The 12,794-nt window shown below is 43.7% G+C and overlaps 1 long non-coding RNA gene across 6 annotated transcripts in view; it reads left to right on the top strand.

The window, feature by feature from the left end:
* Positions 1-667: 667 nt before the first annotated feature.
* LOC126651291 (uncharacterized) overlaps positions 668-12,794 on the top strand; it is a 76,143-nt gene continuing 64,016 nt past the window's right edge. The window contains exon 1 of one of the 6 annotated variants that reach the window (XR_007631618.1): positions 668-915. This is a non-coding gene — a long non-coding RNA (uncharacterized LOC126651291). Of the gene's footprint in view, positions 916-10,416; positions 12,254-12,794 lie in introns of those variants that run through there. The other 5 variants (XR_007631614.1, XR_007631613.1, XR_007631619.1 and 2 more) reach the window with 5 other exon arrangements.

The raw sequence follows: 12,794 nt of genomic DNA, 5'->3' as shown, positions 1-12,794 counted from the left end.
AATTAATTTGATACTATTTTTGAAAGTCAGTGTTTCTAAGGGAGACCTAATGACGCAATGACGTCAATGCAGGTCAATAGCACACACTGGAGGAACTGACTGTGCTACCGGGAGCCAAGGGCTGGGAGCCCGCTCCAACACCCTGGCTCCCGCACACGCACCCCCGCCGCCTCCCCAGCCACCCCCGCTCCCCCACGCACCCCGTGGGCTTTCCGCAACATCCCCCAAAAAAAAAAAAAAAATCACTAAAAAAAAAAATCTGTGATCAGAGGCAGTGCGGGGAAAAAAAGCCCAGCCTCGCTACCTGTGAAAGGCAGCGTTATTGTGGCGGTGCACGAACCGGGAGGGAGGGGAGGCAGGCAGGGACACGCGTGTGCCCGGCCGGCCGGCCGGGACCGCGGGCTATAAATAGCGGCGGGGGCGCGGGGCGGCGGGGGCTGAGTGATTCCGCCCCGCGCATCGCTCAGGAGGTGCCGGGCTCGGCGGTGCGGGGGTGGTGCGTGGGCGGCAGGGCGGGGGGCGGCGGGGAGGAGGGGAGGAGGGGGCTGCTGCTTCTCCCTGTCTCCAAGTCAGGCTCTGAACACGAACTGGCTTCTTTTTTTTTTTTTTTTCCCCCTTCTTTTTTTTTTTTTTTTTTCCCTTTCTCCTGGAAGAGTGCAGACACACATTACGCGAAACCCACAGCCTTTCGCGATACACAGCTCGAAACGCTCTAGTTTATTTATATAGCCCCTCCACCCTCAGCTCTTCCCACCCGTCCCCAAATTCCCTAGAAATCCAGCTAAGGCGTGGGGAAGAGGGGAAAGCGGTTTTGGAGGGGAGGGAGTTATTTATTTTTGGTTTGTTTGGGGATTGTTTTGTTTTGTTGGGGTTTTTTTCTTTGCATACAAAAATAAGTGAAGAAGATTTTGCAAGGTAGGTTTCTCTGTGTGTGTGCGCGCGTGTGTGTGCGTGCGTGCGTGTGTGTGGTGTTTTCCTTTTGCTTTTTTGCAAAGTTTTCTGATTTCAGTTGTTGGATGCTTTTACAAGAAGTAGACTTTTCTGATTTGTTCTGCTCCCTGCCTTTGAAAAGACTGGACAGCGTTGCATTCCCCTCCTTGCAAAGAGTTCTCTAGGCTGTTGTGTTGTGTGTCCTGTGCATTTGATGTTCCTGCAGGAAAGCATGTTAGTTTGCGAGCTCAAACTGCAGGCAGGGAGCTATGTATTTAAGACCCCCCCACACTTTTTGCAGAGGCTGCAACTTTCACTTTGTCACATTTTGGGATGGGGGGAGAAGGAAGGCATCAACTCACTCAGGAAACGAGCTTGCAAATGAAATTTTAATTGCAAAAAGAGTCGAAGTCAGCAGTGTTAAAGCTTAAGGAGGTTGAAAGGGAGTTGACATTTCTTGCATAGAGAATTTGCTACTACTGAGAATAGACTGAAAGTAATAGGTAAAAGGGGGGTAATAGGTAAAATAATAACAAAGCAAATGATGAGGCAAAATACTAATTAAAGTGATGCAGGAAAGTGAGAGGCTGTTACAAGCTCTAACCACCTGTAGAGGGAAATCTTTATACATAGTAATTTCTGATAGCTGATCTATAGAGGAAACTAAACAGAATTACATGTTCCAAACTTTGCTGCTCTGCAATGTGTGAACCAGGATGCCAAGATGCTCGGTTAATTCTCGGGGGTTTGCAAACTGCAGATACTGTTAGCTCAGGAGAAATGAGGGTTTCTTAGTCTCCACCTTGGCTGCAGCCATCTGTGGTGCACGTCCTGGTTTCCTTTACTGCTGCTGCACTCAGTGTGGTTATCAACAGATGTCTTGCCTGAGAAGAGCAGGTTTGATTTATTGCTAATTTCAAGTGGGTTTCTCAATCAGAAAAAGTTGGATGGTCTTCACTGTCTGAGGGGAAGGTTTCCAAAGTAGTTGTGAGGACCAACTGCTTTAACCAGTGGAAAACCTTTTTCCCTTCAGAGAACCCTGCTGAACTTCTGTGTAACTAAAAGTAATAACTAATACCGTGTGACAACTGACACAGGACACAGTGTGAGTAATGTGCCACACCTTGTGTAGTGCCTTTTCTTCTGAGGAATCTCAGGGCACTCAGTGGAGCAGTGAAGCAACCAGACCTCAGAGGGGACACAACAGGCAACAGCAGGATGACAGCCAACTGCCTCAGAAGGGTGAGGTGGCAAAGGGTGGAAGTCAAAGCCATGGCAGTTGGTACAGAAAATCAAAAGTGAGGTGGTTTTGAGGCAGCATTTTCACTTCTCACTTGCTCATACACTATTTTCATCCTTTACCATGAAGGGCAGATCTGTCTGGAACGTGCTGGGGGTTACAAAATGCTCACATCTTAATCATAGAATGGTTTGGGTTGGAAGTGACCTTAAAGACCATCTAATTCCAACCACCCTGCTGTGGGCAGGGATACCATCCACTAGACCAGATTGCTCAAGAACCTATCCAACCTGGCCTTGAACATATCCAACATTTAATTATCCTGCCTACCACACCACTGGTCCACCTCCCTTGCAGAAATACGGAAATCTTAAGTTGACAGCCTTGAATCACCTCTACAACCATTTGTTCAACCCTCATCTGTCATTTGCCTCTCCAACTGAGAAAACATGGAGATCCTGTGTTTTATGCTGCCAAATCTTGATGCAGACATCATTGGGGGGATCTGATTAGTGAGACTGCAGGAGGTGAAACATCATGGGGCAGTGCTACTCCCTTGTATCCTCCACAGAACATTCCAACAGCTGGAGTCCATCCCTTTGGAATGCTGTTTTGAGGTTTCTGAGGTTTGCGCTTCATCTCTTTTCTTTTCTCTGCTCATCACTAACTCCTTTCACTTTCCCTTCTCTGGGAGCTTCTGAGGTCCTACACATGGTCTTCTCAGTACAAACTCTCTTTAACCCAGATATTCTCACATCCACTTCACCTATGAGTCACTGCACTTTCTAGCCTACAATTACATTTGCATAGCTTGTGCAATAGAGGGAATTCTCCAGCTTGCACAGAGCTCATCTACCTGCTGCAGCTTTCCAGATGCTGTGTCTTTTCACGTCAGGTTTAGAAGGATTCTCTGTGTTGAAAGAGCTAACCACTACCTCTTTTTCTGCCCTTTCTCTCTACTACCATCTCCTCTAGTCCAACAATGAACAGGACTGCATCAATGCAGAATTTTGCCCTGAAAGTGCTTATCTTGGTTTAGATGCTTGTGCTGAAGGATATTCCCTATTAAGACTCTTCCTGCTTTGTATGTTCTTCTGCTACTCTTGATTTTCTAGTGTTAAGCTATGTCTTGTGATGCAACTTAACCTCAAGGAGGCTGCATAAGCTAATTCTAAAGTGAAGTTGTATTCAAGATGGTAGTAGCTTATGTCACTATGCAGCATATTAAGTGTCAGGTGGACAGCCATATAGAGGGAAATCCTGTATTTCTTCTCATAGCACTTCTCCAGGTTGTCTTGCCAATAATTACATAGTACTACTAGAGATCTAGATACAGTCTTCTTCATAGTAAATGGGAAATGAAAGTAGCTCTTTCTTATGAAAAATCTTCAGAGAGGCAACCCCACACCACCTCATAAACTCCAGGTATAAGAAGTAAAACTCTTTCTTCTACTAAACTATGTACATAGTCCAAGAACTGGACAAAAAGTCAGTGCTGGTGAGGTAGAGCAAAACAGTTTATTGCTTGGACTCATAGTTTATAGGAAAATGAGGAACAGGCAACAAGTCCACAAACTGTCAGGCAGAAGAATTGCCATCTCTCAATTTCATTGCAGACGTCTCTGAAAGGCACTCCAAAATTTATTGACACCCATGTGCAGTCTCACTGCCAGGTTAGTTCACCTCCCCTTTCCCAGCTGAAAAACTAGTATCAAGCCAAGGTGAGTGACTTCACTCATTCACATACTCATTAGAGTATTTTTGATATTCCATGGTATTTTTCCCCTCAAAACACCAGGATCACAAATAAGGTTGAGGGATTGTCTCAGCCCTGATATTTGCAATGCATTCTTGCAAATTCTTGTTGTATAGTAGCTTCAGCTTCTCCTGCTTTTCAACCTTAGGCACCAACTTCCCGTTGACTCCCACTGTGAGGGTGAGGCCTTGCTCTTGCTGCTTGTCTTTTTCCACTCCTCTTTGAACTACCCAAGATCTCTTTCCTATCTCTTACTGTGATCTTAACAAAATTATCTGCATAATATTATTTATATTATAAATAATATTTCCATAAATTATATAATTTATAATATAGCAATATTTCTGCAAAATATAGCTATTCCAAAATAAAAAAACATGCTGGAACACAAGTAATTTTCCTCTGTTTTTCATGGGACTCTCTTCTGTGCCCTTCCATTTGAATTGTAACCTCATGGGGCAGTTACTGAGTGTCGTTCATTCTCTCTGGTACAGTACCCACCACGTCATGCGTAGGTAGTAGGTAACAATTACATCATCTGTCATTACTTTTCTGTTTTCTCACTCCTAAATAAGGATCCAACTTTATTTTAATGCCCCAACCTATGTTTTCAAGTGTTGGCTTCCGGCTAGAATGTTCCACATGGTTACTTTTTGATTCTGTGTTTGCACAGTGTCCCATAGGATGGGAGCTTAATCTGAGGTTGCCAATGTATGATAATGAGGCTCACTCTTGAAAGTTTAACTTGTGACATGTTGCAAATGTAAGGAACACTCAACTGATACAATATTAATGTAAAAAAAGAAAACAACCGCATTTCTAAATTTAGCTAAATACTCATTGTCAGTCCTGAACAACAACTCAGGATAGCTTTTATATGCGAACCTTGAACCATCCAGAAAATCATTACATGGAATGTAATTCAGACTTTGTATCTCTGTTCGTATAGTCCTGCAATAATTGCAATTACTGCAAAAGCAGCACAAAACAATGATCTGTGAGGGATTTGAAGAAGCATATGGGTTTCATCCCCTGGCTCCACAGCAGGCATTTATAGCAATATGATAATAGGGTGCATTTTTCTGTTGCTCATCCATGGATCTCCAGATATTCTACTAATATTCTATAAGTTTTGTAGGGTACTTCTCCATCCAGTTCACATCATGAGCTGGGTAAGTATTAATACGAACCTCCTATCATTAAAAGAATGTACATGTAGCCACAGAAAGAACCAGAAACACAACTGCTACCCGTCCTCTGCTTTGGAGGACCCACTGATTAGGGGACAAAATGGAGAAAACCTCTGTGTTTCATCTGCACACGTTTGGCCATATATTGGCTGGTGGTAGTGGTGTGATTAGACGTATGCACTGCAGTGCTGTTTCTGATGACTTTCTAAATGGTCTGCACTCTTCCAAGTATTGAAGTGTGTCCTTCTTCCTGTGAATTTCATGTCGTGTCTTGTCTTCTCAGTGACAGCTGTTAGTCCAGTAGCTGTCACAGTTTCCCCTCAGGAAACCAAAACATGTCTTAACAGTAAAAATTTGTAGATGTTTCCACTCCTATGCCCAGTCACATGAATTACCTCCTCCCAATTCATGACCAAATAACTCTGTGGACCAATAGTCATTTATTTAGCAAAGTAAAATAATATGAACTATTACATGTTTCCACAATTCAGCATCTGGGAACGTAAAACCCATTGGTGCTTGCCCAGCTGGTCCTTCCGGGACTTCCACAAGTTTTGTACACACTGATGGTTTGCCAGTCACAGTCAGGGAACCAGTGGCTTACTTTGTAAACTGTGCATAGAAAAGACAGCTTGGATCCAAGCAGAAACAGCTTGGATCTTGGTGCCATTTATAGGGTTGAACTTGCTATTAGCACACAGTGCATAAATGTTAACAGGTGATAAAAATAGGTGTTCAGATAAAAAATCATATGTGATCTAGATCTTTTGATCCATTCGTGTTTTAATTTTCTTTCATGTTATTGGAAACTGCCACATGTTTCTGCTTTACTGAACATGCGTTTCTGGAATTTTAGGCTTTAGATAAAAAAGATATTTGGGCTTTTAGTAGGAATTCCAGAACTGCAGAATGGTGTGAATTTGAGATTTTTTTTTTTTTACCTCAAAAGGTAAGTAGAGAAGTGACTGATATCCTGTCCTTGTTTGAATATGCATTACATTTTCTGGCTGAGTAGCACTTTTATGTTGTAATTTTTGATAGCCAGATGGAACTACATTTTAAGGAAGAACAAATCAGAGGCAACAAATTAGGAAAGAACAGTGTTACAGCTGCATCAGAGGCCAGGATAAGAGCTCACAAGGCCATGTCTTCACAACCCTAGACATCTCACCTTGTCTTCCACTTTGCCATCTGTGAAATGTAGCTAAATGAATGTATTTTCTTTTTCCCACCCCACTGTCTTCTGCCTTGATAGAACTTGATTTTTTTCTTTAATTAGATCCTTTTGCTTCATGTTTTATCTCAGTAAATAAATTCTTCCTAAATTACTTTAATATCACCCCAATACATATCTCATTCTCTCCCACTGACTTTAATACTGGCTAGTTTGAGGTAGACTGACAGATTTTTAGCATTTCTTCATCACTACCTTCTCTTATTTTCTGTGAGTACAAGTTTCTGTATCATTTACTTCGAGGTGTTGTCTTATTCTTTTGTTCTTGCTTATAACTTTCTTTAAGGTTTTTGCCAGATATGTATGCACATTATGTTAAAGGTCACGGGTCTTATTCATTAAAAGTTCCATTTTAGAGGCTAATGAAAATCAAATCTTAGTGTAAAGGCTCATCAAATTCATAGCAGGATTCCTCAAAGGTTATGCTTCTTGTATCTGAAGTATGATGCCTATTCACTCTATTTCTTCCATAGGTTCAACTTTCATTAAGAAGTGGTATGATTGTCTTTTGATATCATCCTCAGGATTGAGACCTTAGTACTCTGTTCCACCAGCTTCATTATGCTAATGCTTTTCTTCTTTTCATCCCTGTTATACAGAAGTATGTCTCTAGGGCCTGGTTTTGCAGCTGTTGGAGGAAATTCCAGTTTCTATCCCTTTACATGTTATGGCAACGATATATATCTACAATGTAAACAGAAAAGCTAATGAAAACAAAGCAACCCAGGTATTCTGGCATTTCAACCCAAAACGGTTCAAAGTGTTTACTAATGCAATTTGTGTGCAGTGATAATACCATGAGTTGTCTATTTTATTGGTATTCTGGTATATGCATCCAGGTTCTCATAAAATTCCATAAACTGAAGTCTTAATAAGTCCTTGATCTTCTGACAAAGGTGAGATTTTCTTTACTAACGTACTGCAGTTTCTCATTCTGATGTTGGAAGTAAAGCATTCTTTTCCTCCTTGTTCTTCCATGCATGCTCTGATCTCTGATTATTTATAATATTGTTGTCTTCTTACTGATGACTTTTATTGATTATCTCAATGCTATAGATATCTTCAAGAACATCCTGGTTAGGTAAGTGGCTATTATCTTATCTTCATTTTATGGGTAGATATACCAAGTATAAAGCAATGGGCACTTCACCTGAAATCTGAGGAGAACCTCAAAAATTTTCAAGGAAAAAACCTTTCCATGAGAAATTTCAGATCAACACTTGTAGCAATTTTGTGATTAGAAGGAAATATCTAGATCCTAATCCTCAGCTATAACTAGCAATTACTCTTCTTCAGGTCCTTTCACTAACTTATACTCTGTCACCTATAATAACCAGCAGATTTTTGAATAGATATTGCTTTGATTTATTTCCATTTCGATGTGATTGCGCTTTCCTCTGGATTCTGAGTTTTCCTGTAGAGTGAATTAACTGATATAAGTTATTGATTGACCTAATACAAGGTGAATTTTATTCAAAAAGATGAGGGGTTTTGTGAGTTCCTAGTATATCTTGGTGACACTTCACTCTCTTTCTGGTGATCTTCTGTTCTCCTTGTGTTTGGAACATACCAAGTGTCATTCAGCTTCTTGGCTGAACAAGGCCAAGAACAGACTCAAGCTGTTTGTGGAAGTAAGACAGGGTTAGGAGAGTATTTTTTAGCAATTATATTAATGAATGGTTCACAGGTCAGTAGAACTCCAAGGCTCTGAGGAGGTAACTCTCAAACTACAGCAGAAACAAAACGAGAAAGGTGGTACCTTGAACTTGCTGGAAGGAAAATTTTCATGGGAGAGGACAGTTTCACATATGTGGATCATGCATGTTAGAGCAGCCCTTTGGCATCCTCTGTAGCTATAGTATGGGTACTCCGCTGCTTCAGTCAATATTGAGTATCACTTTTCAGTGGAGGAAAAAACACAGGATCCATTGCTTTCATTAAGACTTCATTGGTAGGGAGACTTAATTGTTTGGAAACAAGGAGATGGTTGATAACTAAAATATCAAGATAGAAGATAAATTTTCTTTTTAGCGCTTCTAATGATCAGGAGAAGTGGAAACTGCTGCTTGGTACATGATCAACTGCCAAACATTCTTTTCAGTTTGGATGGTTTCCATTTATTTTCTTTCTTCTTTTTTTCTTTTTTTTTTTTTTTTATTAAGCTAGAGATTCTCTGGGCACTGGACTTCACTTTGGCTTTTAGCAGCAGACAGGAAAGATAGGAGATGGTTCTGCTGAGGTGGAGATGATGCATTGGGCTGTAGAAGCAGAGGAGACCAAAGAGGGAGGCAGGCTGGTTTTGTGAAGTTGAAAGATGGTACTACAGCTTCCAGAAGAACACGTTAAATCCTTTGGTAGAAAGATCTGGTTCTTTCACTAAGTTTAGAGAGCTTAGGGGAAAAGAAACCACACAACACAAAAATACCCACTAACAAACCACAAAGCAAAACAAAAAATCCCACATGTGAGTGCAAGAAGCTGCTCAGGATGGGAAGCAGGGAGGGAATTCCAGGTATCTTTGTGGCTGGGAAGGGTCTGAGGTCCAGGACCTAGAAGGCTTGCCAGCATGCCCACTCCTGACCTATCGCAAAGATCATATTTTGTACACAACCAGGCTGATACCTTTTCTTTGTGATAGAGAAAAAGTAAAGCTAAACATCTTTCCTCTCTTCACATCCACAGAGGAGAACTACAGAGAAATGCAAAGCATTTAGGGTGTGTTTGGGAGGGAAGAGAGTAGCTGACCATCCCTTCCTTCTGCAGTGGACCGTGGCTTGTCTGAAAGTTCTCAGGTCTCGAGTGACAGACGATAGTTTAGGTGTACACACCTCTATCCTTAAACTCCTGTGTCACCTAATGATTTTAGTAATACAGGATGAACTTCATTACAGTTCCTCAAAGAAGGTATGTTGTATGGCTGGCTCTTTGTCTGGGGTCTTTAGGTGTCTTGACCTGTCCTTGGTATAAGGTCTTTCCCTACTGTGGTATTTCTCCACATCCTTCTGGCATCTGAGCTGCTACTACTGTAAAGGCCAGCTTTCCAGATGTATATAGTGAAAAAGTGATTTAGGCTGGGTTTTCCTTCTAGGTCTGAAGCACAACATCTTTCCCAGTCCTGGGAAGATGGATTTGTGGCTGGTGTGCCAGAGATATGTGAATGAGAATGGATCTGCCTACGTCTACCAAAGCATGTGTGTAGTCATTTTAAAATGCCTAATCCATTTCAGCAAGCCTGACAGTGCTTATGATGTGATCTCATATAGGTGTGTGATGTCCCCCTACCTGGGTCCTGCTCTATCAGTACCAGTAGTTGGCAATGGCATTGTCTGCCTAAGAGACAGGAGCAGACAGCCTTACCTCATTGATTGCAGTTTATTGACATTAGGAAATTCATTGTCTGCAAAAGAAGTTGGTAATAATTAAGTGAGTTAATAAATAAGGAATGTGTGTGTACAGATTAGACAGTAAATAACTTACTGGCTTCTTGATTGCCCCAGAATTTTGCTTCTCTCTTCATGCAAGGTGTGGAAAGGGATGATGGTGGGCAGAGCATGGTAGGGCATTCTCACCTGGGGAAGACAGTCCTATAAACCTTGGCTTTCCCTCGGGTCCTGGCGTGTGTGTCTGAGTCTCTCCCCGGAGGTGGGGAGGTTGTTTAATGCTTTTAGTGCCATTTTCCAACAAATGAGAGATGTGTTTAAAAATAGCAACAGCCCTTTGTGCTTGCCTTTTTTTAGTCATTTTAAGAAAGAGCTGCATCCCTTTGGCTGGGAGACGGGGAAGACGACCTGATCTTCAAGGTCCTCATTAGCTCCTCTGGGACGGTGGAAGGGCTCCTGGTGCCCTCCCTTCCCCTGGCTGCATGTGTTAATTGACCCCTCTTCGCACACTTGGTGGCAAGAAAGGTCGTTTTAGAGATGTGTTTTGCTTAATGGGAGCAGGGAAAGGTGTGGTGCCTAAAGGGAATACCTCTCTTGGCCAGATAAACCCTGCAATTGTCAGCAAGACAATTCTCTTTTGTCTGGCTGCTATTGATGCCTGGGTTTGGGGCAGGGGGCTCGGGGTGGGGGGAGGGAGTACGAGTGTATGCCTGTGTGTGCCACTCTGCAAGCTCAGGTTTAGCCATTTGCGTACAGACTATAGCAGCATTATAATTTTTAATTGCAATTTCATTTGATATTCTCTCCCTTTCCCCCACCCTTTTCCCTCTCTCTGTATAATCTGGATCATTGCTCTCTGTAGCTGATTCCGTGGGAGACCAAGCAGAGTGCGTGGGTGCAGAATATAGAAAGCCAGAGCCATAGAATCTGTTATTTGCGTCATTCTAGGAGACGGGGCTGTTTGCCTGACAAATATACAGAATTAATCCTGGTTTTATCAATATCTGTCTTTTGCTACAGTAGCCAAATACAAGTGTAAGGTGGTAGGGGGACTTGCTGCTGCTGTTGTTGGTCTCTTGTGGGGAGGGGGTGACAGGGGAAAAGAGGAGGTAAGGATGCTAAAATGTATTCAGCTCCCCCGTGCTGTTTGCCTTACAAATATTCAGAAAACAGACTTATGTTTCCAAATTTCTTTTTGTTAAAATGGGTAACCACGAGAAGGGAGATGGGGGGCGGGGTGGGGGCGCGGGGGTAATGTTCTTGCAAGGTCTGGCTATGCAGATTGCTCTCCCTGCCTGTGCTTCTGCATGGGATATGTGTGTGTTTTTTAAGAAATATCTCCCTGTCCTCATCGCATACTCCACCCCCCACCCCCCCGACCCCAAACACATATATGAACACCCCTCAGGATTTTTGTGCAACTGTGCAGAGAGCTGCACTACACAAAATATGGGGCTTGCTAATTAACTCTTTTCCTCGAATTGAAGTGCCTTACTGCAAGCACAAAGCTCCAAGCACAGACATCTTTTATGATGAACTAGAGCCTCTGAAGAGGAGAATCTGAACGTGACGTCAATAGCTGATAACTGACGCAGCCTTGCAAAGGAGTCTCAGGCTGGCTCCTTGCAGCCTGCAAGCCCTAATGATTCTATTTTTTCCCCAGTCCCCCCTCGTAGTGAATTACTAGAACGCAAACACACACACCCCTTTTTTTCATATATGTATTTATAGATCCTTTATTCTCCAAACAAAGGATTTTTAAGGGGGGGAAAGGCACTGGGTGGGGAGGGGAGAATTTTATAAAAAAACAACCTTTCTTCGTGCTGGGTGCAATTCAGTACATGAAACCACCTCTGTCTCTCGGCAAAGCAAGCATCCCTGCCTGAAATCCACATTTGTGCATGATGGCAAACTGGTGCATGGTGGTTGTGTTTTTTCCAAAGCCCACTTTATAAAGACTCCGGAGGAAGGCAGACACAATAATGATTGCAAGGCAACAGGCAGAGAGGCACAGAGACAGACTCAATACAACTGTGGATTAGGGGTTTGTGCAATAGGACAGCATGGAAGGCGGTCAGTTTGGGTCGTTTGGTGTGGGGTTTGTTTGTTTGTTTTTGTTGTGTGGTGTTTTTTTTTTCTCTGCAATGATACACCTAAAGCAAATGTGGATGATGTTGCAGAAAGAAGCTGGGGTAGGGGGGTGCGTGGTTGGGGGTTTTGTGTTGTAGGGGGGCAGGCTTAATGCACATTTAATGTTTTGGATGTAGCGTTCCAGCGAAATGCCTTTGTGTGTGGATTTTTTTCCCCAGTACCTGCTAAAAATAGCATCAGGGTTTTGATCGCGTTCCAGAAATAGACAGAGGGTTGCACTTGTATAAAAAGCGAGCGCGGGTGGAAGAAAACCTGGACATCACCGCAGTATTTTTTTTCCAACTCCTGTCTGGAAATTAATTGTTGGATTCCCCCCCTCCCCTTCCTCGCCCCTCCTCCCCTCCCTCCCCTAACCGAGGAGTTCCCGTTTGGGTAAGTAGTGATCTTTCCTGTGCATGGTGCAGAGAGTGGCTGTGAGTCTTGTCTTTATTTTATGCATGCCTGGATTCATTTTTCCCTTCCTTTCTACTTTTCCTCTAAAGCGAGAGGGGTATACTCCTCTACATAATGAATTTGGTGCATGCCCGGAGCCCAGACACGGGGAATTCTTGCAGAAAGGGGAATCACCCTGTCGGTAAATCTCTGAATCAATAGCGAGCTGCAACTCTCTCTCTCTCTCTGTCGGCGCTGTTGAGCCCCTCTCCCCGCCCGCCCCCCCCTCTATTTTCTCCTACCGAGGGGGGAGAGGCAGGGCCGGCAGCGGGGCCGGGGGCGCGGGCCGGGCGCTCCCCACAGGGCGGCCGCTCGGAGCTGTCCGCGCCCCGGTGCTGAACCCGCCGCCGCCGCCGCGGGCGGGGGTCGGTGCCGGCCCCGCTGCCGCCGGGCGGGGGCCGCGCAGCGCCGCCGGCAGCGCCGCTCCCGCGGAGGCTTCCCCGCCGCCGCTCCTCCGCCCGGCGCCGCCTGCCCTTCCCGC

This window comes from Myiozetetes cayanensis, unplaced genomic scaffold, assembly GCF_022539395.1.
Source record: "Myiozetetes cayanensis isolate MyiCay16 unplaced genomic scaffold, myiCay2020 scf6-25, whole genome shotgun sequence".
NCBI lineage: Eukaryota > Metazoa > Chordata > Aves > Passeriformes > Tyrannidae > Myiozetetes > Myiozetetes cayanensis.
Note: the sequence above shows the minus strand (reverse complement) of the source record. Positions and strands in the feature narration are given on the sequence as shown.